General features: G+C 32.5%; 1 pseudogene; it reads right to left on the reverse strand.

The window, feature by feature from the left end:
• Window positions 1–4,099: 4,099 nt before the first annotated feature.
• On the reverse strand, window positions 4,100–23,822 carry LOC119083343 (annotated as a pseudogene).
• Window positions 23,823–27,850: the final 4,028 nt, after the last annotated feature.

Consider the following 27,850-nt stretch of genomic DNA (forward strand, 5'->3'; position numbering starts at 1 on the left):
ATACGATTAAGAAACACAAAACAAATGTTAGTAGCAAAACGCAGATACAAATTTTAAATTACAATATTTTTATTTTATAATATCACTAGAGTATAATATGTCTTTTAACTAATGATAACAAAATTTTGCATTTTTTTTTCTTTTACTTTACTTATCACACTGATTTATTTATTATAATTTTGCCCATATTAACAGATCAAATGATTCAATTATGCTATAAAAGTATAAAACAAGGAAAAGTTTACATTAAAAAAAAACAATAAACCAAATTGCAATCAATCCAACCTTTGACAGAGAAATTACAAATTCATGGATGTTTCCATACCATGTTTAGTATTAATAGAACTAATTAAATTAAAAAAGATATTAAAGAATCTAACGTCTATGTAAGACAGTCCCATCTGACAAGAGTTATATATATTTATTTGTATCAATAGTTTAATTATCAGGAATTTCTTTTACAATTAATAACAATGTAAAAAATGGCTACCAAAAAGGAAGATTTTTATACCACATCGCATTTTTTTTTGTTTAGAGGGGGAATAAATGTTTTCAGGTTTGATTTTCAGTTATTAGAATCTAGTTAAATATAGATATGTTTCTATTGTAGAATTTGTATTTTTATAACACACCTAATAAAATATATTTTTTTATTGTTTCTAATAGCAAATTTGCGTCTAATTAAAAATATTTTTATCCTTTTTTTTCATCTATTTGCAATTTAAATTAAATTTAGTTAAACAAAAAAAAATTTTTACTTTTTACTTTTATTTGTTCACTTTTATTTTAATCTCACAATTTGTATAATCTACGACAAATAAACACACATCGATTATTACACTGGTTACAAAGTTTAATAACAATAAATTCCTTCTATAATATGCTGATATATATCTGTGTTGTATTTTGTATAATAATGTTTACTGAGTATATGGATGTCAAGTACAATTTTATTGTTTACTCAATGTGATGTTGAGCACTTGTGCACACATTTATATTGATCATGTGAATTATTAAGAATCTTCTTTTTTTCGTCTCCCCATTAATAATCACTATGAATTTTGAAAATAAACTCATAAATGTATACACAAATAAGAGAGCATTTATAATGAGTTTGGATGAGTTTAATGAATATAATAATAATAATAACAATAATAATAATGATATTGACAAAAAATCTACACATCAACAATATTTATCATTTTATATTATTAATTAAGTCATTTGATTTAAGTAATTATTTTATTTTGCTTTTTAACATTTACTTCCCTACCATCGTAATAAATCTGAATGGGGATTTACTTTTATTACGATCTTTCAAATACTAGACATACATTTCTATTTTGTGGCAGCTCTGTATTAACATACAGCCGAGGAAATATAAAATCTGACAATTTCAATTCCAATTCATTTCACATAGACCGTACATACACATAACGTACTCATGTGGTAACGTATGCGAACTGAATTGAATTAATTCGGATTGAAATTGTTGGATGCCATAATTCCTTCTCTGTAATTGGAATTTACAATTTTGTTCAGTCGAAATTCCATCATATTACATTTTTATTAAAACATTCTTTTGACAACAGGATCGAGTACTTCTAATATTCCGTAGAAATAAAACATGACCGAACATGCCACAAAAGGATGCCTTTCTTAAATATTACATCTAAAATTATGTTAGAAATGTATAGGCCGAATTGTATATTTTGTTATGAAAATGATGCGAAAACTAAAGTTTGAATAATAAATCCGCCAAGCTTAGGAAAATTATGAACTATTCATTAATGATGAATGGTGCTTTTTTTAGGTAGTTTCTGTTTTTAATTAATTCTATTGAACGAAAAAACGTTAAGACAGTACAGTTGATATAGAAAGTAATTCGATCAAAAGGAGTGGGAGACCAACAGTTTTGTTTGGCTTTCACATTACGAAGATAATCTGGTGTCAAAATGAGAATTCAGGGACAGGAATCGCAAGTATCATACACCATTAACGGAGAATTCTATCATAACTGTGCAAAACAGTACCAACATGCAAAATGTTCGACTACTTTCTTTGTTTTCCCTTGTCGAATTTCAACAGAATCACACCGGAAGTTGGAAGACTTTTCATGAAGCGAATTAAGGATCAAAATAGATTTGACGTTTTTTAGAAACTCAATGTTTGCCCAAAGCTTTTACAGATAGTAGCAACATTAATAATTTATATTCCCATTCTATCAGTTTAAATGTTTGACAATACACCTGTAAATAATCAATACAGTCGAACGACCCACTGGTCATATTTCAACAGATTTAATTGGCACAATTCGGTAAAGTTTGCTTTTCATAATGCGTACCAAATATCGATTGGCAAAATTAATGTGTTCAGGTTACAAGCTCTCGCTCGAATTCAGGATTTATTTTTTGATAATTGCAATTTTACAAATTCTCTGAAAGTTCTGTTATTGAATTAATTAAAAGTAAAAATGAATTCTTCAGATTTTGAACCCTACCTCGAAAAATTCAATTCCAGAAATATTCGATGAAACATATTCACTTCACATCATTGTAACGAAGTTCGTTAAACGAACACATCCCAATGATGAACATTGTAAACTGTTATAAGTAAGGATAAGTTATTTCTACTAATGAGACTATATTAATAAAAGGAAACAAAATGATATGCGGAAAAAAGAGCATTCTAGTTGGTACAATATCATTTCGAACGAGAATTGTTTTTCTTATGCAATTTACAGCAATCCGACAAGAACGAAGGATAATGAAAACATTGTTATGGTTCACATCATTTGGCTATAATCAACTGTGTTGCTGCATATGTTTCCTTATTACATTTAATGGGTTCTAAACTTGAGAACTCCATTCCTCTCATGCTCTATTCACCACGCAAGAGCTTCATATTTCCGACAATCAAAATACTCTGTTTCAATATAGAAAGACTGCTCTCAAGAAAAGTATTCGTTTTTTTCTGTTTTATCTCTATTTAGATGTTTCGAGTAAAAAGCTTCTTAACAACATTTATCCTCTTTGGATGTTGTTTACCATAACATTAATTTATTCCTTTTAGTGTATTTTGGTGTAGACAAAAATCTATATGTTCATAAAAAAGAAAAAGTAACACTGTCAAACCCTTTTTGTACTGTAACTGAGTGTCAGAATGACATAATGGAAGTAAAGAAGACAGAAAAAAATGAAAATGTTTTTTGTTGCCGAATATGTGCCAAGAAACAAAAATTATGAACAAAAAAAAATATTTTTTTTATTTTCGGAAATAATGTGGCATGGCGGTGACTAAGTAAATAAAAAAGAAAATTTTTTAAATTTATTCTTGTTCACTATATTAAAATGATTGTGCATTGAAAGTTTAGCAAAAATTTATACCGGGGTTTTTGGCAATTTCCTTCTCGTCGGCGATGAAGGAGATTTATCCGTTTTGTTTCATTATCTGAAAAACACATAAAAAATATCTTATCCACACTCAAATGGCTCAAATTTAAATGTGTAACACATCCAATTGTTACAATTTGTTCAAAAATCTACAAACTATTGACCACTTTAGAAAAAAGTCTAGCGTAGCCACAATATATAAGTCACACAAGGTCATTGCGTTTTCGTTCGAATTTTGTTGATCCGAGGCGAAGCCGAGAAAGAAGTACAATAAATTTAAAAAGTTCGCATTGACGCAGAACACAAATTCTTGATTCCTGTTTCCAATGATATTTGAATTCGTATTGGTGATCTTAAAAACTAGCATAAACGTTGAATTGAGTAAGTTGCGACAGGTTTTCCATGCCCTTTTGTATTAACACTGGACAATTATAGTTGCATTTCACCAACCTGATGCTTTTGGTTGAATTATTTGAAATAACATAACGAAAAGAACAACGGGCATTTATTCGATAGGTACTTTATTATTAGACTCAGATAAACAATCACGGAAACGTTTAACACGTGTGGACGCTTAATGAAATAAATCTGATTTAGGATTGTCGTGTGTCTTAAAACACGAGCGTGCTAATGAGTTGGGTTTTCTAATAATAAAATGATGGCATTACTAAACTTTGTTTTGTGGTCGTACGTATTTATTGTGCGCCTTAACGAAATACTAAAGACATATTTGGCAAGATTGGTTCATGCTTGATTACCGGAAAAATCATTCATTTTATAAAGTCAAACTCACCTGGTACTAAGCCCAAACCAGTCGCATCACCGCCTGACTTTCTAGGCCCACTTTGATTTCCACCACTTCCCGGAGGAGGATCATCCAACAAGTCACACATACGAAAATCGGTCGCATGTTCTACCAATAGATCGACAACATCACCAGTTCTGTCCATTATTGAGCAAACTTCTTCAAAACTTCGATCTATTAATGATACGCCATTCCATTCTAGTATCTGTTAAATGAGAAAACAGTCAGTAAAAATGGAATGAAACAACATCATGTGAGGTGTATATGAAACAACCACAAGGAATTTTTGTTTTAGAGATAATATGGTGAAAGAGAAATTATATTCAATGACTCGTGTTGTTGGTGACGACATATAAAACTTATTTTCAATGGAGAAAACGTTTTGGTGTTACACATAATCAATGGATTTTAAATAGCACATTAGTGACCAACCTTATCGCCTTGCTGTAATCCACCTTTTTCTGCTGGACCACCTGGAACGGTCCATACAATATAAGCAAACAAACGTCCATCGGCCACCAGTCTTTCCTCCAACGACACGCATTCCAAATCCACGTGCTGTAAGAGACAGACCATATCGATTAACGTAAAATTAGTTTGGAAAAAATATGGCTATTTGTAGAAAAAGAAGAAAGAATGTTTGAGTAGCAATATGGAATGTTGGTAGTACATTAAATCAACAGTCTCAACTCTGTAATCGAGAATAGTCCTGCTCATGTTTAAAAAAATCTTCCAGACCGTTTGAAAATCTGTTTTAGTATCTAGTGCCTGTCTTTGGAGTGCGTTGCCTTAACACTATATCTGCGTCAAAGATATCGAAAAACTTCACGAAAATTCATGAAATTTGAAGTCACTTCATCACAAAGTCAGCAACAGCACCATCTCTTAATAAGAAGGGCACTCAAAAATCGGCAATTACGTTTTTCGGTTAAACATGACCTATATCATATGTCCCTCATTTCCAACAGGAATTTTGTAGGAACCCTTTCCAACATCACATAATACGCTTTTCCCTTTGTTTAAAATCTGAAAACACACTCACTCCCACACACATTCACACAAATAATCCAACGAACAAAAGGTACGTTAAGCTTTATAAAAACTCTTAAAATAATAAAATGAAACGACACGCAGCACTGTAATTCCTTTTCACAAACAAAATAAATACCACATTCGAAAAAGGTATCTAAAAATCACAAAACTTCAACATTGAAAAATAACGCTCAATTAAATTTTTCGTGTGAAGTAATGTAAACAATTTCCGTTGGCATTAGCCAATCCCACTATGGCCACAAAGAAAATATGTAGACAATTTTATTTTGGAACAACAGGTCTTTCTTAACACTTTTTTTACTGGTTCTCAGCGGAATCCTCAAAATGTTTTTGATGTCTATACAAGCCTAACCTTACTGGTACTTATTGTGCTACTTAACACTCCCCTAAGTGAAAACTTATATTTATGTTTCCAAAACGCCATCAAAACATTCTTTGACCTTTCTAAGCAAAAATGTTGGTATAAAAGATACCAGTCGACTTTCTCATAAACATCATTTGTCACATTCTTTACCTGTACTAATAGAATTTTATGGGAAGCGCTGTAAAATTCGAAAATTCATACATATCGATTTCTTTACTTCACCTTACTTCTTCCATCTATCTATTGATAATACGTCGTTATATTCTATATACTTATGTGAAAATGTACTCGTATAATATAAAGAAAAAGTTTACTGCATACAACATAAATAGTACTTAGATCGGTAAGGTGAGGCATATATGAAATACTAAACATGGAATGGAATATTATGGCATTGTTCCTTATGCTGGATTGTATGGCAAACTCATTTCAAGGGTCAAGGTTAGAGTGATGGTTCAATACGTTAGCTTTAAATAAGGTTATTAGGCATCATATACATGGAATGAGTACAAGTGGGGCTAATCTTGTATGTTATATTGAATAAGAAAGCCAAAGTATATTCGTTCAATCTGCAGAGGGCCTATAATGGTGACGCATAAAGGTAATACAGAAGATAAGAAAATTATCCCCATGTTTCTTTTTCGGTCGGGAAAAAAACTGTTTTGCTCTCAGTTATAGGTCCGATGTCTGTAAAATCGTTAAGATATTTTTGTATCAGTCACCAGTCACGTTTGATTGCCCCAGTTCAAGGTTGTCTTTCAATCACCTTTCCTTCACGTTTTTTTCATTTTGTCATCCATTTTAAAACCTACTATCAATTTTTTTGTTTCAACGAAAATTCCGAATTGTAAGTCTATGTCGATTCAGGCAACAAAAAAAATCCAATTTCGAATTTAGATTTACCTCTGCCGCCGTGGTATGAATATTGTGAAAATCACATTTTCTGTGCATAAATATATCTACATGAATAAATTTCGACGAAATCATGACTCTCACTTTTCATATATATATATACTATGCTACAATCGACCATTTATTAATTTGAAAACAAATAGTTGAAATGAAATTTTCGATCACGAACATTCCGATGTGGAACTGTGTGCGGTTTTCAGTTCATGTTAAAATCTATTAAAAGTTGATGGTGTTTTTATGCCGACAAAGTTTATTTGTTTTTTGGGCAATAAATTTGTTTTTTTTTGCCTCAACAATAACTCTTGTTTTCCATATCAAAAACAGTAAAAATCTTACAGGTGCTAGGTTAAGTTTGTGACTTTAAGCATTTGACACACTGATTCTTTGACTACTTTTTATTGATGGACAAACTTTTATTACTGGGCAAGGATTAAGCTTAAGCTTTTCCAAGCAGTCAAGCATATTACATAAATCAAATCTTTTGCTTCTTTTGATATATTGATGCAAAATCTTTTACTTCATTAGTTTCGGTAACATTTCGGTAACAAATATTTTGCTATATAGCATTACTTAAACCTCATCATTCATTTTCATCATCGTTGTCTGTAACAGATGACATAGGTTAGTAATAGGTCACTTTCAGAAAGTTCACCTAGACAGTATCAGATGAGATCTTTAAAACACATTTACGTACATCAAAGGTGTGTAATAGTATGTTACGTACCTGCAGGAAAATTTGGAAAACCCAGAGACTAGCGTCCGGTAAGGACTTTTCACAGTCACAAACAGTGGTGTAAAGTGCAATTAACCGCGCGCTGGCATGTAAAAATATTCTTCGAATTTTCGTACTTTTTTCAACCTTACGCAAGCAAGTAACACCTAGTTTTTGATGTTAAGGCGTTAGTTTTCCTGCATTGATACATAACAGCTGGAGGTTATCGCTAATTTTTTCTAATTGAAGGACAAGGAAACGATTAGTATTAACCAATCTTCAACGTAAATAAATTAAGTCAATTCAGTCAATTTTATCCTTAAGCATTTGTCTCCAGTGTTCATGAAAAATCCAAATTAATATAATATGAATCCCCGGAATTTTTGCTGACGCTTTCGGTATCCAGATCACCGTAAAAATTTTAATTGCCGCACTTTTTATTCAAGAGACCGTTAAAGAAATGAACTCGAATTTTGTACTTAAAACGATATACCGCGATATCGTTTAACTTTTTACGAGGTAAGGCAATAAACCTATAGCATTGTTATTAACTACTTTTACTACGGATTTTTATCTTGATGAGAGCCACTTAATATTTTCTACAACAAAGTATAAGAATTCAATATTGAAAGCTTCGGTTAAGCATTAATAAATCCATGGAAATAAATTTCTATATAAATAAAACCAACTCTGCTAGAAAAAATGTCATGAATAATTGACCAATTCTTTTATACTTTTCTTCTGTGTCTGCAAAGAACCTATGCGAGGCAATATATCTCCCTAGGGACATAGATAAGAGCGTTGTTCCGTGAAGGAATCAACATTCAACTAAGCAACAGGTTCGTATATACATTATGTAGATTATCGATATATACGTTCAATATACCATCCCATAAATCTTTTTAGTGGCAGTTATTTAACTTACACTCTATATCCACAACGAACGTATAATGAATCCATATATGACTCTATGAGTAAATAGAGTCGAGTCTATTGTTATGTAGTGATGGTGATGGCTAAATTAATTCCAGATAATATACTTTACGTGTATAATGATGTATTTCAACAACATCACATGCTTCGAGAGATGTACGTGAAATGAAATATTGAGTACTGGACTACTGTCAACTAATTGATGGCACGTTTCCACACTAAAACACGAGCCGAATATTGAAATGTGGCTATTTCAGGAATCCTTTTTAAAAATAGACCTTAAAACTCTTCGGATTAATGCTCGTTCAAATGATATTTTTTTTGTTTGTATCTACAAAAAGAATTCGTTGCCATTCTGCTAAACCCGACCAACGAGAATGTATCGATAACTGAATATTTGCCGAGGTATAAAAATAAAACTTTAAAGCTGTGTGTATTCGAGAAAAATTTGAAAATAGTCCCAAAAAGCAGTACTCCTACTGTTTCAATTACACAATGAGCGTTTAGAACCCACCATACTCTAGACATTACCAACGAAGAAAAGACCCTGAAACTGTCAAACAACACCAACTTATTTATATAAGGATTCAAACATCACAGCGTCAGTCAATCCCGCACAAGTCTTACCAAACTCATATTCACACATGAAAAAGGACAACTCAACAATAGCAAAATATGGCAACGATCATTGAATTGAGAATAAGAAACATTATAGTGAGTCTAACTATATCATCCATGTGAAAAGTTTATTTCCGTAAGTGTAATCATTCTTCTCTATCCCATAGCAACGGAATACAAAGAGTTAATTTTCAAATCAATTTACGGTTAATTATATAAAATCAAATTTAAATTAAATCTCATTATCAAAAGCCTTTCAGTTTGACTTTGAAATCGAGTCCTATTCAATACGCACATCATAATCTGATACGAAATAAACACAAACTTTTGTTCCAACATTTGCAATGGTATAAAGTTTTAAAGCCTTGGACTGTCGTTTATTTTATCACTAAACATCTTTCTTCAGTAAACAAAATAATTTCCGAAAAACATGGTACACAAAAAGGTTTACTTCTCGGAATTGTCTCATTGATTGACATTATTTAGAAAGCTTTCATGCTGTTGTTGGTATCAAAATACATGTTTTATGTCTCTAAGAGCTTTGTCGAGAAAAATAAACAGTAAACTTTAGCTATTTTAGTCTTACATAGGAAAGATACATTTCCCTAAACAAATGAAGTACTAGATTATTTTATGAAATCAACATTTCAATATATTACTCCATTTATTAAAAATGTTTCTTAATATATCATACAATATCCGTTACTGTGTTTGTTTTAACATTCGATTTAGTGCATTCGATGCTGATTCCATAGGTTTGGGAAAGAAGTGTTTTACATATTTCTACAGCCTTTGTTATAAAAAGTTGTTGTCAATGTACATGTCAGTAAGAAAAGCTGTATTATATCAATATGGAATGAGTCGGGTCGGGTCCTTGTACTACCTTATCACTAGCTTTATATCTAATAATATGATTGTACTCACTTCTGTGTGCCTTATCGGTAGGATCACGTCTTAGTACCACACGTCGTTTAGATGCACATATCGGTCCAGAGTCAACATCATGGATGACTATTTTAATAGCTTCACCATCCATTGATGTTTGACGTCGAGGCGCTTCCAAATCCTCCAAAGCTGGTGGTTGAAATGGCGTCGGTGTTAAATTAATACTTGTTGGTATTGCGCCTCTATCTCTTAGTGCAGCAATATCAGGTCTATGTAAGTAAATAGTGTAAGTAATGTAAAGTACTGTGATGACGAATAGTTACTTACAGTTGAGATCCTCTTCTTCTCATTCGTCTGTCTTCTTCAACCATTAAAACCTTGAAAAGAGAACATAAACGTTTGTTATTAAGTACAAAATTGTTTTGAGATTGATTTAAAATAATTTCTTAGAGACGAGATTTAGCTTCACGAAATTTAGTCGTCACTTACTGGACTTCCATTATCCGGACTGGGAGAATTGTCATTCTGTGGCATATCGTCGGTAGCAGCAATACGAAACGATGCTCTTCGTGAAGGAGGTGCTCCGCCTGCCTGAGCTGCAGCTTGTGCGGCTGCAGCCAAAATTCCGGGTGCAAAAACATCATACGCAGATGCCCTATTAAATACCACAATTACGTGTAACCGAATACAAAGCAAAATAAAATTGATAAATGCCTCTATACCTTCTTGGTATTGATGGAATTCCTAGGCCTAAATCTGTTTGTGAACCTCCCCCAGGTCCAGCAATTTTAATTTCATCATCATAACTATGTTGTCTAGCTACACGTGATTGTCGTCTAGATCCTATTCGAATCGGAGGTATATCAAAATCACCTCTTCTCGGTGGACTGGAAGATCTGCTCGGAGCCGTACTCCGACCTTTTCCCCATTCATCATTTGGCGTTTTCGTTCCTTTGAGCTAAGTGCAAAAAAAGTTTAATCAAAAGATGGTAAAGAAGATCAACTTTTCGTCGAATTACTTTTTCTAATTCTTTTAAAGAGGCCGGTGATACATCAGAGTGACGTCTAAGTTCTGGACTCCGCGGTGGTGCTAGTCCTAACCCATTGCCAGTTGACAATTGTACGCTAGAACCTAATTTAACATCGGAGTGACGGCGTTGTAATGCTTCTAGGACAGGAACATCTAACATAGAATCCGTTGAGTCTTGTGGTATACAGACTCGTGAGGCCATTTTTCGTTTACAAACACTGCATCTCCATGTTTTCTACAATTTGCAAAATACAAAATTGCAAGTAAATACATATTGTGCATGTTCGTGCATATAACACTCTGAAAATCGATTAACGCCCATGTGCAATAATGTGAAGATTTAAATTTATTGTTACAATTCTTCGCACTTTGTGTAACTAAATTGATGGGGTACTCAACCATTACAAAGTCATTAATGTAAAGAGATAATTACTTTTCGATAGCTACATGTTCAACATAATGTTGTGTTAGGAGTAGTTACAAGAGCACTGTAGTTTTCCTGATGGTTTTTCTCGGTAACCCATTACCTTCCATTAACAACATTTAATATCTAAACATATGTATCAAAACGGTACTAACCGGATCCTCAAATTCCGCATAGCTAGTAGCACAATCTTCACAAACGCGCTGTTCACATTCAATACATGTTTTACTATAATCGTCCGGTTTAAACGATTTTAGGCATACCCGACATGCACCAGCTCGGCTAAAATTCATCAAAATTTATATTCAAAATATAGTTATGCCATGCATACACAAAATCTACCTCGGCGGCTTAGCTGGATCAACTTTTTGAGCACTGTTTTGATTAGTTTGTTGCTGCTGTGCATGTACTGTTAATGATTCATTTGTTGTTGTTGCCGTTGTTGTGTCGGATGTTATGTCCGGGACGAGTGATGGTCGGGGTGACATTTTTGTTACTGCAGGATAATTGAAATTCATCATGAAAATTGTAACTAAAACGTTGAATTATGAAGATAATTCGATTACTGAAGCAGCAACTATGGAATATTCGCAGATACCGCGCTCTATTCACCAACGAAATGGTGTGTAGTGATATTAAAATTTCATTAAATAAAAGGTAAACCGAACATGGCTGTTCTCTGTTATATTTATGTTATTCTCGTAGAGTAGATTGCTCTTAATACCACTTGTAACAATGCTGCAACGTGACAATGAATTAAGTAAACTTAGTGCATGTGGCATCGCAACAAAATAAATTTCTGCAAATTTTACTCATAAAATTGAGTGCTTGGTGCTAAGTTCACATTTATGTAATAAAATCTATTATGAGACTATATCGGATGCGACGATATCAGAAACGGTGTTTGTTTGCTATTTAATTAAATTAAAAACGAACAATTCTATTAAAATCCTTTTGCATGAACAATAAAACTCGTTGAACGATACTTAACCACTACACCTTATTTATTCATGGTGGGTCGCAACCTCACCAAAAAAAAAATATAAGTAGCTGAGCCTATCTATATGCTGCGCCGTAAAAGTGTTCTTAGAGAACACAGTCGATGATATGTTGCGAGCAGATATTATATTACACCAAATGTGAATGCCTTCTATATGTACGTACGTACGTTCGGAAAACAATATATCCTGCCTACCGAAAAAAAAGTCTGTTTATGAAAGGGGACGTTGGTTGTGTTTTCTAGATAAAAATCTTTGATTTCGTTAGTCAGAAACCAATTCAACATAATATAGCTGTTGAGGAGCGGTCACTGAACGAAGTCTAGACATATTAGATTTAGGTACGCAAAGAGGCATACATGTAAAGAAAGCAATATTTTGTATAAGAACCCAACCATGCTGGCGTATTTTTCGAAATTTTAATAAACGATTGTAAAGATAGACAACACACTTGGATTGAATTGTAGGGTTTCTCATTCATTGTATCACAGGCCTGAAGAAATTACAAAGAGATTGCAATAAAAACGAGTTTTAATTGCTAATGAAACGAGAAAAATTCAATACAATGTTTCACTCCACTCATAAAAGTCGATCTTCAGAAGTCGGTTGAATTCCTCTTTGGATTCACTTGAGATCATAATATATCCAAATAATCATTCGTCATTATTATAATATCGAACTTTTACGCAACGAAATGTTGCTAAACTCATATTTCGGCAACCTCCTTATAAATGATTTTCTCAAAATAATTCGCATTCGGTTCGTTTTTATTATAACGATAATTCGACGTTGATGGGAAAGAAGAGAAAAGGCTGCCTTATAATTAACAAATTCCGAAAAGTAATAATTTAAAACCAACCGAGATACCTTAATTTCTTGTACTCTCTTTATATATTACTTCCGATTTGATTACACGATAAAGCTACCCGTTAAACTGTTCATTGATCTGTTCATTATTAATATTGTATGAAGTCTAGCACCCGAACAAAAGGGATTATAATACAACGTGTCGACATCGACGTCGAAATTATAAAGATTTATTTTGGTTGTGTTTTTTGTGGGTTAACCCGAAAGATTAAAGGTTTCGCCTCGAAACTATGAGCGGTTACGTTGTGTAAAATGTTTGCATAAGATCGGCTTACAAAGTTTTACGTAAATGCGTATTTTTAATATATTTTGAGAATGTGACGGCTTTGCGTACTCGTGTATGAGAGTTTCGTGGAGTACTGGCTGTAAAGTATTCGCAAGGAAAGTTATACAATTCAGTTTTATTTTTTGTTTCATTTTAAAAGTTTTATTTGGTCATGCTCATAGAGGTAGCAGAGCGCAGAGGCATTTAAAGCTAATGTTTTGAAACTTCTCTGGAGAAAGTACCTATTAATATCAAAATATACAAAAATCTCCCTCCGCAAATACAAAATACTGATTTTCATACAATTACATTTCGTTTATTTCATTGTCCGAATACTCAATATCTTGTCGATAAAAAATCGTTTAATTTTTTAAATATTCAGATGATTCAGACTGAGAGCTTCCTGGAATGTCGAAAAACAATTTTTCGCAACAAGTGACGAAAAGTATGACTTTCGATTGCCTTTATTTCGAAAAACGTTGTACACATACAAATAACTATTACAAAGAAAGTAATATCTACGTAACAGCATAGTAAACTACTTTGTTAACTCATCATCCTGAGGAAACGCCTTATGAACTCCAGGAAAAGCAACCATTTCGCAACCGGCATGTTTAATGCCTAACAAATTGAATATTATATACTACGTTTTAGTGAAACAAAATGGAAACACTAATAAAATGTCTTGATCAGCTTTTTCACCCTATGGTAAAAAAAAGTATACCAAATCCTTGAAGGTATAGTAGAAATCCGATAATCTGTGTGTTCTACTTGTACAGAATTATAGAAATTTATTTAAAAATTTGAAGCACATTTCCTAATATAAATATCATAAAGTGTTCATAAAGAAAACTACGAGAAGTAAACTTTAACAAAGTTCAATTTAATACGTGGCTGGAATACGGTACGTCTAACTTTCCTCCATACTGCATGTATTTTCATATTAAAGTGACATTGATTGATTTTTTTCGGAAATTTTTGCAACTAAAATAGAATTACAAATTTTTACCATAGTTCCCAGTTCCCACAATATCACTGAAAATATGCCATTGAGAAGTTAAACTTTTTTCTACTAAATCCAATAATTTTTCAGCACAAAATGAACGGCACTGTGTGGTATTTTGAAGATAATATTGAAATTTATGATCGTTTCGCTACTCCAGAAGGATTGCAATTTAGTTTGTGCAATAGAGATAATGTAAAGTCGGAAACGTTACACTTTTAGTTGTTCTCGGTTGTTGTATCTCTGTATCTTTGGAAGTAATTTATATTTATAAAAACGTTCATAGTGTTGGAAACGCTCAATTTATTTCGGTTACAATTTCCACAATGTGGTTGAAATGTTAACACTTCATTTTTTAAAGTTTTCGACAAATAAAAATTAGATGAAGTAATAGCCTAGTGCGGAGTTTCAGTGGTTGACAAAGTCTTTTTGGCTTTAACACCAAAATAACTGCAGATATTCGATATAGCGGTTATGTAAGTTTTCTAATGATTCATTACCGGAAAATGGTTGTATGGAAAATTGGAAAATGTAAATGTTATATGTAAGAGCATTCTAGAATAGATATCCCTTTAAAAGCACGGGCAAATATTTTCGTTCGGTATTTTGGAACTTGTATCATTAATTTAAGTTAACTGTCGAACACAGATAACAATGAGCGAGATTATGTTTGAGAAATATTTGTATACTACGTCCGACTGCGTTATCGTCATAAATTCCTGCAGATTTTTGGTCCAGCTAAATCTACATTTTGGTCCACAAACACACAATAAACAATCAAGCCCCAAGCTGCAAAGGGTATTGATCGTGTTATGTACGCACATAGATGACGTGAACATGGCAAAGATAGTGAGTGTACCTTGTCTATGGATTGTTTTAATCACTATATGTGTCGTGTACTTTTGTGGACCAGCTGGAAGGCTGAACTGGAGCAAATACTTTTAAACTTATGGCTTTAAGTTTAGATAAATTTATTCATTGAAATCGAAGAGTGGAAGGAAATAGTATATTGTTACAGTAAGACCAAATCTCCAAACTGTCAAGCTATATATACATACTTTAAGTACCCCAGGCGAAGTTTCTGATTGTCTTAGAAACCGCTCCGAAATGTTGAGGGAGACGATATTTGTTTGAACTTATTTTGTTTCCACATAATATTGACGAAAATTTGATTGAAAATCAAATATAAGTTTTGTTCGAAAATACTGTAAGCTGTGTTATTTAGCATCAAACGTCGGTAGGGAATGAAAAATGACCACTTAAGGCAATTTGTTTTGTAGTAGCTTGTTAAATGAAAAATTTCTTCTAGTTAATGATTCTACGAGAAGGTATTTGGAGAACTGTATTCATTCATATCGATGGAAAACTGGTGTGTCATTTTCTGATGTATATTCGTTTTAATAAGTGAAATACCAATGTAACATTATTCACCGAAAATACATTTACCGACTAGACAGAAATTTTAGACACGAATACGGTTTCTCATGGACTATGTCGGTATCTTATCAATTTTTGATCAGCATTGCATTCTACACTGTACGATCAACGAAGAAACTGTAGCGACATGTCATTATTAATGTGGGAACGAGTTACCGTATAATCGGTAGGGCGAGTATTATATGTCAATTAGATGTCGAACGATGATGCTCATCGTTCTCTCAAACAACGAGGTTAAATGTAATTAGTCGTAGGCGAAACGTAGAAAGGACAACACTTGTATTTCACATCACTGTGAATCAAATAAATAATTGTTCATTTTATGGAATCGGTTGGCGTTTTTATTCAATGAGAACTTCATCGTTTCCTATATGGGGGCTCAACCGGCCAGTGATCAGTATGGGATATAGGTGTTGAAAAGCGGAAAAACATGATTACGTTGCGGAAAGTAAAGCCAGACTCAAAAATTTGTGCAAAGAGTTCAGGTGAAACGGTGTTTTCACGTTGAACAAAAGACGTAAAGAATTTAGGTGGAAACGTTGCCTCCATGCTAAAAAAAAAGTAAAGAAGGACGAATTGAACAGTAAAGTGGATAACTCAGTGTTATAGTACCTGAAAATGCATACAACACAAAGTGAAAAGACGAAAAAAGATACGAAGGAGAACGTTCGAGAAGGCTTTTGTCACGAGCGCGTGGTTTGTTTAGAGACAATAGACGCAGCAAACACATCAGTACAGCAGACGATCGTTCGAGTGTGTTTCATACATTGGGTGAGAAGAGCAATAAACGGATCGAACGTACATGCACTGTTAGACAAATATTAGGCGTGTTAGCGAAATGGAATGCTGAACTGCTACGAATTGAAATAAAACCGAGCGAATTTGGATCGAAGTCAAGGGTGGTCGAATCGATGATGGTCGAATCAATGATGGTCGAATCAATGATGGTCGAATCAATGATGGTCGAATCAATGATGGTCGAATCAATGATCCTCGAATTAATGATGGTCTAATCAATGATGGTCGAATCAACGATGGTCTAGTCAAAGATGATCGAGTCAAAGATGGTCAAGGCAAAGATGGTCGAGTCAAAGATGGTCGAGTCAAAGATGGTCGAGTCAAAGATGGTCGAGTCAAAGATGGTCGAATCAATGATGGTCCGAGTTCAATCGCAGTGGATTGCCGAAAGTCCGAAAAGCTGAACATTTGAGGGCAAATGTTTTGTTAAGGGGGGTTGTGTGGGAACGAGTTACCGTATAATCGGTAGGGCGAGTATTATATGTCAATTAGATGTCGAACGATGATGCTCATCGTTCTCTCAAACAACGAGGTTAAATGTAATTAGTCGTAGGCGAAACGTAGAAAGGACAACACTTGTATTTCACATCACTGTGAATCAAATAAATAATTGTTCATTTTATGGAATCGGTTGGCGTTTTTATTCAATGAGAACTTCATCGTTTCCTATATTAATGAATCACAGTTGATTCGAGGTTAGTTTAATCGATTATAGGAATACATTGCAAATGAATAGTTAACATGTTAAGGGTACGTGCACTCATAGTGCAAATACCCGTGAATCTATTCTCAGGCATTTTTAACGTGCACATTGGCAACGGTCTTGAGGGAATAACAACTCGGAATTAACGAGGAAATGTTTAAAATTGTCGTTCGTGGAATTTATAAAAACGTTTGTGGTGGTGGTGTACAAGCCGTAATCGTCTAAAAATTACATTGATGGTCCACAAGCAACTGAAAGGGCCTGATCGTTTGTCTTAGTCAATTTAAAACGCGCAGCCGATAACGAAAATAAATAACAAAGATATTTGACAAGTCAAGTGAGCCAGTCAGAGTATCCCGTTGATCCCAAAACTCACTAGTTCACTTCCATTAAATTCCTGTGTACAGATGTTTGTCAGGGGCAAGAGTGGCGATAGTTTTGTGAACATATGGTCTAACTTTCCAAGTTTCTAAAAATAGTTCAACCAACAATACACTGAAATCAACTGTTAATTTCTCCACCTGCTTTGTATATAAACAGGACAAAAATGATCGAAAACTAGACCAGCATGTCTAACTTTTTTTTTTTGCGTACAGGTGCTAAAAAAGTATGTTAATTAATCCCTTGGTTATAATTCGCCCGCTACCACTACTACATGTTCGCATTACGGCCGTTCGTAATTAAATTTAGAATCAGTGTTTGCAACAGAACGGTATTTGGTACGATAAAATTTAATCTCGTTTAATGAAAATTTCAGTTGATGGTGGCACAACGCAAAAAATTTGAAAATTTACTTTGCTTAAAATTCATAATCAAACATCACTCAATATATGTTTATGTTTTAAAACTTTATATATATTTTTTTTTGCGAAAACATTGCCGCCATTATTCCAAAATTAAATACACGAAAGCCTTAATAAATCCTTTAGAAAATAAACAACCCTTTTCATCACATTATCAACACAATCTCATACATATAATTAATTTCTCCTAAAGCGTTCCTAAATTCAAACAAAACAATGATGAAGTAGAAGAAATAATATGACGGAAAAAAATGTTCGAAGAATACGCATAAAAAAATCGCAAACGAACAAAATTTTAGCATTACCTTTGTCTTGAGCCGTCAGCAATGACGACGATAATGTCTGCTTTAATTTACCAAACGTTCCCGTATTGTCTGGAGTGTGTTGAGCTGGCGCGTCTTCCGGAGCAACCATCTGGAAAACGAATATATATTTTTTAATTAAATTCAACGTCGCAAGGCAATAACTTAGACTAAGGACTGAAGATACATATTAATGATTGTGAATAGAACTGATTATAACGGTTTAATGGTTTTTAATAACGGAAAGGTACAACGTTTTTCGTTTACATTGTCTTAATTTTCAGTGATAATGTCGGACGTTTACAAGCAAAAGTTTCAACATCACAATATTTTCAGTAAGGTTAAGGTCTCAACTCAAATTTAAATTAGAAAAGGAATTATCCAAATTTTGCCGGTCGAAATTTATATTCGGTAAAGTTTATCAGAAGATGTTGAGTCCCTACCATGTTGATCAATTTGTATACGATGTTGTGAGGGTATAATTACAGAAAGAATTTTACATTCTCGGCTATGGCTTAGTATGATGAGCACTTGTATTATACGAAATATTTTTATTGGAAAAAATTGCGAATTAAAATCCGCAACATATATCAAATAGAACGTAAAAATGCTAAGTTTTGAGGGTGATATTAGGCTCATAAATTCATCGCTAAATGTACCATAAAATCTGAAGAAATCAAATGTTACAATAATCGAAAAGCAGATCATAAAAATCTTTTAACCCTCACGTTTACAATCAAAATGTTTCATAAAATGTTAAACATTTTTATCGAACTGTACGCATTTATTTTATGTCCGTGGCCCTAAACCAGTGAAATAAGTGTTATAGTCCAACATCACGCAACACTATACCGTTTTGCCTAATGCTGTGATTCAAAATTTAAAATTGTTTTTATTTGACTGCAAGACGCTGTAAAAGACACACGTTCAGTATTTTACCATAATCCGAATCAAAGTTTATTTTGGTTGACTACAATCTATACATAATAAGTTGTTGGGACACTCAGCAAAAAAGAGTGTTCATGAAAAAATTACAGTTTTTTTTCTCTCAAAATTTCCCTTTTTAACAACACGGAAAGGGCACTGAACGAAACGACTATGTAATATATATCATTTAAGAGATAGATGTGTGTAGATAATAATATTATTACTGTCTGGAAATGGGTTAACCGATTCGTGTAAGAGGCAAGAGGCAAAAAATAAAGAAAATCGACGAAGGATTTTAGGGTAACAATACACTTTCAAACCGTTGCACGGAATAACGAAAATGTCAGAGCGGCTTTTGGTCGTTTGGAAAGATGAGAAAAGATATTTGTGGGGAAAGGCGAATATAATAAAGAAACAGTTTGGTAAAAGAAAAAAAAAAGAAAAGTATGGATGGATATGTATACCATCCTTCTAGTATTATAGCGGCAGAGTCAAATTTTTAATAAAAATTATTGCTATGAATTCGCAAAATGTTTTTTTGAAACAAAGGCATTTTTAATATAAAAGAAGTTTGACTTCAATTATGATAACGTAGTGATTCAGTAAATCGCTCAAATTCAATGAAATCGGGTTGGAAATTCAATTAAGCCATTGGAATTCAATATGACCGTTGAATTTGTTTTATCATAAAACATGGCAATAGATACAAGTCCAACATAAGTGAAAATGTCACAGCGAATTTTCATAAACTTTCGCGAATTCACTCACTAGTTGTATGTACTAATACCAATTACACATTTATCTGATACTAACGTATCTAACATTAGTCAATTAGTGTATAAGAATGATATAATTTGTTATCAATAACGGCGATAACAATGAACTACAAACTCTGACTAATTAGCTCTTAAAAAAATGAAGTAAAAGATTTTAAATCTTGAAAATAACTAGCATCAAAAGATCGAATGGTTAGAGCAACCAAGTGAAAGCTTGTGGTAACCAATCCCTCCGGGTAGCTAGGCCACGTCTAAATGAAGAGGTCGTAAGTGGATCTGGATACGTAACATTGATGTTCCTACATCACTAGACTAGGTGACAATGGACTTCTAATCCTCTACACTGAAAATCACCTAACACTTGAAACACCAACAAATAAAGTCGGATACGGACAAAGACCCTTAGCCTACGAACACGGACACGATTTGGAACCTGAAATGTGCAGACTTTGCTGAAAACCACAACACTTGCTCAACTCTGCCGAGAATTCAGAAGCTACAAGCTGGAAGTTCTTGGTCTGAGTGAAATCAGATGGAAAGAGAGAGGAGAGAGGCGAACCACGAATGGTGAGACTCTTATATGCTCCGCAACAAATAGATAGATGAACCGAACATTTTGAGGAGCTCCACAACAAACCACCCGAAAACGTTACACGCAGCCCAATAAGAATAATAGCTATGTCGTCGAATAATAATAATTAAATTTGACACCAGTACGCAGGACATAGAATATCAAATTATCAGACACCTTTATGTAATTCTTCTTTATTCGATGTACAGAATAATTGTCATATCTCGTTTATAAAATCTTTGAGTCCTTATTTTCCTTTTTACGCTCGTGGTGGTGGTGGCAAAGTTTGTGCTTTTTAAAAGGTAATTCATTTCTTTTGATGAATATAAATTAAGATAAGAAAAAATAAGTTAAATGCAGGTAACAATACAGGCATTCTGTACGGAGATGGGTCATGTTAAAGTTTTTTTAATTAAAGTAAAATGAGATAAACTTTGTTGGTTTTGAATTTTAGCGCAATTAATTGAAGGGTGCTGAAGTTATATATAACTCGATGAGAAATGCTTCTTTAGGCACACGATGTGTATTGTCAGACTCTGCCTGCGGCCTCGAGTGACAATCTACACATCTAATGCCTAAAAATGCATTTATCACTCGGTTGTATAAATAACTATTAAATTAAAATTCCGAAATAAATGTTGGGCTTTTCACCTAGAACTTAATTATATACGAAAAAAGCCACGCCAAACGACAGACGCATTTCATAAATTTCAATTTCCTTTCATTCAACTTAAAACATACGAAAACTATTGTATCGTATTCCCCTTTCGCTTATTACTCGATACAATGTGAAAGCATCAATCAAAACAAGGAAATGAATAGGTAAAATTCTCTGTCGGATTACGTAATATTGTAACCATATCTAATTAATTGGTATCCGTTTACTTAATAATTAGTACCTACGAAGCCTACGATATATGTACGTACATACACATGAACAGCATATAATATCAGGAAACAGCCTCGATAAACATTTCAAACCATTTGGTTTACAAACTATGTGGAAAAATTAATCATTACCGTCCATTAAGCAAGTTCCTTTTGGTTAAATTATTCATCAAAAACCAAAGTTTTCCCAATAAAATAAAGAGACCATACACGGTAAGCATTAGTGTTCCATGGCAATTATACAAGTACCCGTACAAATGTTAGATATAAGTTTGGATATTGGACTTGGAACAACAGTTAAAGAAATAGTTAATCGAAGATGTCATACCTAACATATTGTGTCAACGTGAAAAGCAATAATAGTCCAATAAACAAATAATAAAATATCCTTAAGTTTACATTCATGCCATCACAAACGTGGAAGCTATGCAATATTTTACACGCAAAACACAGTTTACTTTCACCTTGCGGAGAACGACAATTCTTCGTCATGCTACGTTTCCTTTGAAGAACGTGTTCTCGAAACACACGACGAATGTATTAGAGTAGCATTTGCAGCGTAAGCTCTTTTTCTTCTGTTGTACATTATTATAAAACTTCTAATTATTTCCATTCATAAATTGTATTGGAATTGCGATGTTTGGTAAATATTGAAATAACGAAACGGCTTTGGAAGTTATTTTTACGAAAAAAAATCGAATTAAACGTCACAGTTGTATATACGTATATATGTAAACATAAACAACCTGGGGTTGTTGAAAACGCCATTTACCAAACGAATATTTTCTTTTCCTTCAACTTCATTTCGATGAAAGATAACGTAATTCTGTTTTGAAAAGACCCTTTTGAACATAAATATGCTGAGTTAAATGAGCGTTTCTACGTTCGTAATTCTATCACTAACAGTGTTCCTAAATATTTGTATTCGAGCATAATTTTCAGGTTGTGTCGCAGGTATTGTGTTACAACTCATTATAGTGTAACATACTATTTACTATATTGTAAACAAAGACCATTTACAACATGACAAGGTTACACTAATATGAGCAAGTTTTCTCACAAAAATGTTGTTTAAAAACAAAATGCTACAAAATGTGATATGTGACATGGATGCATTAATTTTCTGTAACGACAGTTAAGGTTCATTTTCCACATTATTTTCATTCTCTCAAGTGTTTATATTCTCACATGGTCAATTTAGATACAAATTTGGAGCGTAACGAAATTATTTCAAATTTCACCTTGATAGGCAAAATGAATAAATCGATTTGCGGCCTTGTTGGGCTAAAGGAAAACATTTCCCGTTTGTAAAATGCTTCACAGCACTAACCAAATATCGAAGTAAATTTAAATGGAAAACGAAAGGTTTGTGTGAGAAATCAATAATTGGGTAAGAATGAGTTAAAAGTGTGCTCTATTATATTAAACATTTGTTATCAATCAGTCTTGTTGGGTAGAATAATTTTTATTTTAAAATTAATGAGAAAATCATTTTACGGTCTCAAATTTCGCAAATTCTACTGAAATAAGGGATGAGTCGAATGAAATATATAGCTATTCATCTGTCAGCGAGAACGACGACCAAACAAACGACAATTTCTAACTGATATGACCTTTTATGCAGGGAGAAAAAAAGTTAAATTCGACAAGTTTTCTGATTTGGAAGTTGTTGTGGTTTCTCTATGATTCCACACAAAGATTGTCTAGCAAATGAAAATCTCGATTTTTTATTTTAGTATTTCAAATCAGTAAAAATGTTGAATTTCACTTTTATCTCCACTGTATATTTTAAATCGCAAAAATGCATTAATATGAAGTAAAAGATTTCGAATCAATGAATTGAAAATAGTCAAAAGACATCAAAAGAAGTAGTAGACCCGATAATTATACTGATGATTTTTTTGCCGTCTCTGAGAGGAAAACAAAGTAAAATATTTTCTTAATTTATGAGCGTAATCACACGAATGCCAAAAATTATTGGCATTCATAAGTCATACGAAAGGCAGTGATGCGCCAAAAAAAAATATAAATTCGACAAAAAGAAAATGCAAATTTCTAAAATTGTAAAGAAAATCTTGATAATGATAACCACGTACCTTTTTCATGAAAGACATCACGTTTGTAGGCAGCATGTTGATTAGGATGTGAGTTCTTTTTTTCCCGTCTTAAAAAAATTTCTTGTGAACTTTCTTTAGTTGTCCAAGTGATGATAGGAGATTGTAAAGCGAAAAGTTTTCTTTCTGTGTGTATATTTTAATAAAATTTGTATAAAAATAACATAAATAACGATATTTTATCATAAAAAAATTCACAGCAACATTGATGTTTAAAAATTATATGTACAGTGATGATATATATTATGTATGTATAAAGGTATGTAAATCAAAAAAAAATGTTCAACATAAATATTATGACACCATATACTGTTTATAACACTACACCAAGCGTTCACTATTTGATAAATGATTTCTTTTGAATTAATACTGACATATTATTGATATAGCACTCAATTAATCACAAATAAAAATCGATTAAATTTAATTAATTAATGTTTATGGAATTTTAATGGTTTCACTTTCTCGTTTACCGATCGATATGGTTCAGTGTGCTTGCAACTATTTATCGTTTCTTTCTCCGTTTGAAATTTATCATTTATCGAATTTTTATTATTTAATTTGAAAATTTTCCAAATTCAAACACACTCAAAAACCAACAATTTGCTTATCTTAACCGATGCACGAATATTGGATCGACTTTTCGGATGTAATTCGATTCATTTCCCATCATCAATTATTCAAATGAAAATTGGCATATAGTTATCATCATTCCCGCACCACATAACTCTTCAACGAAAGTCGTATAGACACTTACAACGAGTCAACAAATATTTAACTAACTCTCAAAACTTTGACATTTTGCGTATTATATAAAATAGCATTTTAACGACAAACTAAAGCAATTTTATATTTCCTTTTCCATTCGTATATTATGTGTATATGTCGTACACAGTACACTGAAAGAACACCGATGCTTTTTCTCGACTGCAAATATAGGAAACACCACCATCATCATTCAATGGATTTTATGCTAACGATCTCCGTTGTGTTTCATGATGGTATATAAAAGTTGTATAAACAATTTCGTATATATGATGGAAGAAGCAACAGATGTGACGCATGTATGGCACCTGAAAATGAAATAGAAAAAAAAGGAAAATGAATTAACGAAAATGAAAAATATTAGAAAGTGAATTATTTAGCAAAAAAGAAGAAGAAAATTTTGAAATCGACCATAATAACACAATGGTTTCACTGGCAACTGAAAAAAAAGCTTTTTACATTTTTGCTCCTATTTATAAATGAACCCATCATTAAAATGTAAACGCTACGGAATGAATTTATAAACCAGCCCACCTACATAATAATCCAAATGGATTTTAGATGTTTATAGGATTTTTTTTATGCACATAAGTCGGAAGAGTGTGTTCCGTTTCTCTTCATTTTGATAAAGTGAGGACAAACGAAGGGTAAGTCTGTAATAAATACTTTTTTTTCTCATCATTGAGTGTAGTCATTCGAGAAGATATTCAATATTCAAATAAGAATGTTTGATTGATTTTCTTTTCGTCTTTTGTCGGAAGTGGAATAAATTAAGGAAAACTTTTCCAAGTGACGTAAATTTGGAAAAAAAATATTGCAGGTAGAGTGAATCGTTTAAAACATTTACTGGAACTAAGCAGTAATCGAAGGACCATTTGAAGGTAGTTTTTTCGATACTTATTTATAATTGAAATGAAAATACTTTGGAAATTATATTGATTCATAATACTACTGATAATGCAGTCAATAGTTTTACCAATATAAATTTTCTTCTCCGTTTAATCTGGAACTATTTCTGTATGTTTCTGAAGTTTATCGAAATCAATACTCGAATACCAAATAAGTTTGCACGATCGACCTTCGAAGGAATGGAAGAGAATTTGCGGAACTAATTATACAAAGTCCTTATTATATTATGGAGAAACGTTTCATTAAATGAAAATATTTTCTTTAATAATCTTTTAATGAAAACCACGAAATGTTGTAAATATTCTATAAGGCAACACCTTACCGAAATAAGCTTAACGAAAAACTCTATCTCATTTTGCAGTAAATCTACTTACAAAATTATTATTATATTTATAACACACACCGTAAATGTAAACTAAAACTCATTTTGATTTTCCTCTATACTGGTATGTATACACATTATATGCACAGCGTACATTATACATAACGATAATAATAAGCTTATATGGTGTCCTAATGTATATATGTGCTTCATCATATAGTCTCAACAGATGCTCTCCGATATATCGGAATAATGTTGTTGGTTGTTGCGTGACTTAAAGGATTTCGAACGTTTGTAACCAAGCTCGAGAGTCTGCGTATCTATGATAATCGCTCAAGAGTCTGTAATACAATAGAACATATAAATTAAATCATAAATACGTATCGTACGCAGGTAGATAATTATATTTCTTGCTTCGTGGAGTGTGGTTAGTTTGCAGATCAGCAAGCATATGTCTAAATATATTACACAATTCAAATATTTACGCTATACCTCATAAATTACGATGGGATAATTTGTGAAAATCATAAAACGATTTTTGTTGGTGAATGATTGTTTCAATAATCATGACATGGTTGTAACCAGCTATACATTCAATATACTCGCATTAGTGTGTTACAGTCGTAACAATGCTCATAGATAACATGTTGACGGAGTTATAAGTTACTTGAACATAGAACATGTTTGTGATTTTGTTATCTAATGTTCCAAACGAATAAGTTTCATTCTATTTGGAACATTGGTTTCAATTGAGATAAACTTCTATGCTTGAAAATTTCAAATTTAAAGGCTTTGTTACCTTTAAAGATTTATGCTTGGATTTATGATTGTGTTGCTGAAGTAGTAGTTTATAGTATTAGGAAAAATCTTTTGCTCAAATTTTGATTTGTGTATTTTATGCTCAATAGAAATCAAAATTTAGTAGCAAACTGTAAAAACTGTGTTTCGCTATAATCCGAAATAATTTCAAATTCGACCATAACTCTTAAAGTCTCACAAAAGACAAGACAAGCTTATCACTAGATCAACATCGATTCTGTTACTTCTTTCGTTCCAAGAATTTTAAAAAAGCTGTTAAAGAATCTTGTACTTCATTAGATTTAACATATCCTTATATATGTGGACACATTTGCCTCGATCTGTTCGCTGATTTAGATATCTGTGTTTTTAACAGATGTACTCTTGTAGGAAATGTTCATTCATTACCTGTATTAACGAGTAGAAACAATTTGCATCATTATTTTGTAAAATTTTTCGAAAATGATCTTTTCGTTGCTTGGATTTTCCTGACAATTTCGTCGACAATAATGCGTACAGGTTTACAACCGGAGAAAATTTGGCGTCAATATATGCGTTTGATAGCATTTTCAATTCCATACAATAGAAGCTATAACACGATTATCTCAATTTCCATTCATAGGAATCTCGGAAGATTAAGCGCTTCCGAAAATTACAATTTTAAAACAAAATCTTAGTGGTGAATAATTTTCGATATTTGTCATGATAAAAACAAAAAGCTTCAAAGTACACCAAATTATAGTTAAGGTCTCTAGGAGTAATTATCATGCCAATTTAGAAGAGATAAAAAATGCCAGCCATTGCGCACGGAAAGTTCTAACTTTAAACGCTAACGCTACACCCTAATGATTATAGTTATTGCTGTAACCATGTAATACATAAGTAGAGTCAAATGAAGTAGCATGGCGGTCCATTTTCTTACTAAATGAATATTCAGTTCATGAGACCGAGTTTTATTTATTTGTATTTATGGGACGAAGAAGTGCTCCAAATACTTAGGTGCAACAACTGTTCATGACTATCTTTTTGGATCTCATATTGCGAAGTCAAAGTAGAAATATTTTTCATTTTTATACATAAATATTCGTTCAGTAAGAACAAGAACAATATCACTTCATAATATTGATACACGCGTTCAACAGTTCTGCCTTTATCCGAATCGAATAACTTCCTTGTTCATATTGTGTAGGCGTATTTTTACCTTTTCCATAAATATTATGTCTATGACAGAAACAACTCACTTCATGAATATTATTGGTTTCAGGTATACGAGTATTATGTGAAAATTTCATGACAAAGTCGTAAAAACTGTTTTATTATTTTATTATTACGAAAATAAAAAATTGATTATGAGTTGGTGATACGCTGAAGTAATACGAAATATTCTAACTCTTCCCCATTCGCTATGTTATAGATTTTATACAATCCATCGACTCAATCAAGTGGAAAACTTAGTTTCTATTTTCTTGAAAATAC

This window comes from Bradysia coprophila, unplaced genomic scaffold (assembly GCF_014529535.1).
Source record: "Bradysia coprophila strain Holo2 unplaced genomic scaffold, BU_Bcop_v1 contig_588, whole genome shotgun sequence".
Lineage (NCBI taxonomy): Eukaryota > Metazoa > Arthropoda > Insecta > Diptera > Sciaridae > Bradysia > Bradysia coprophila.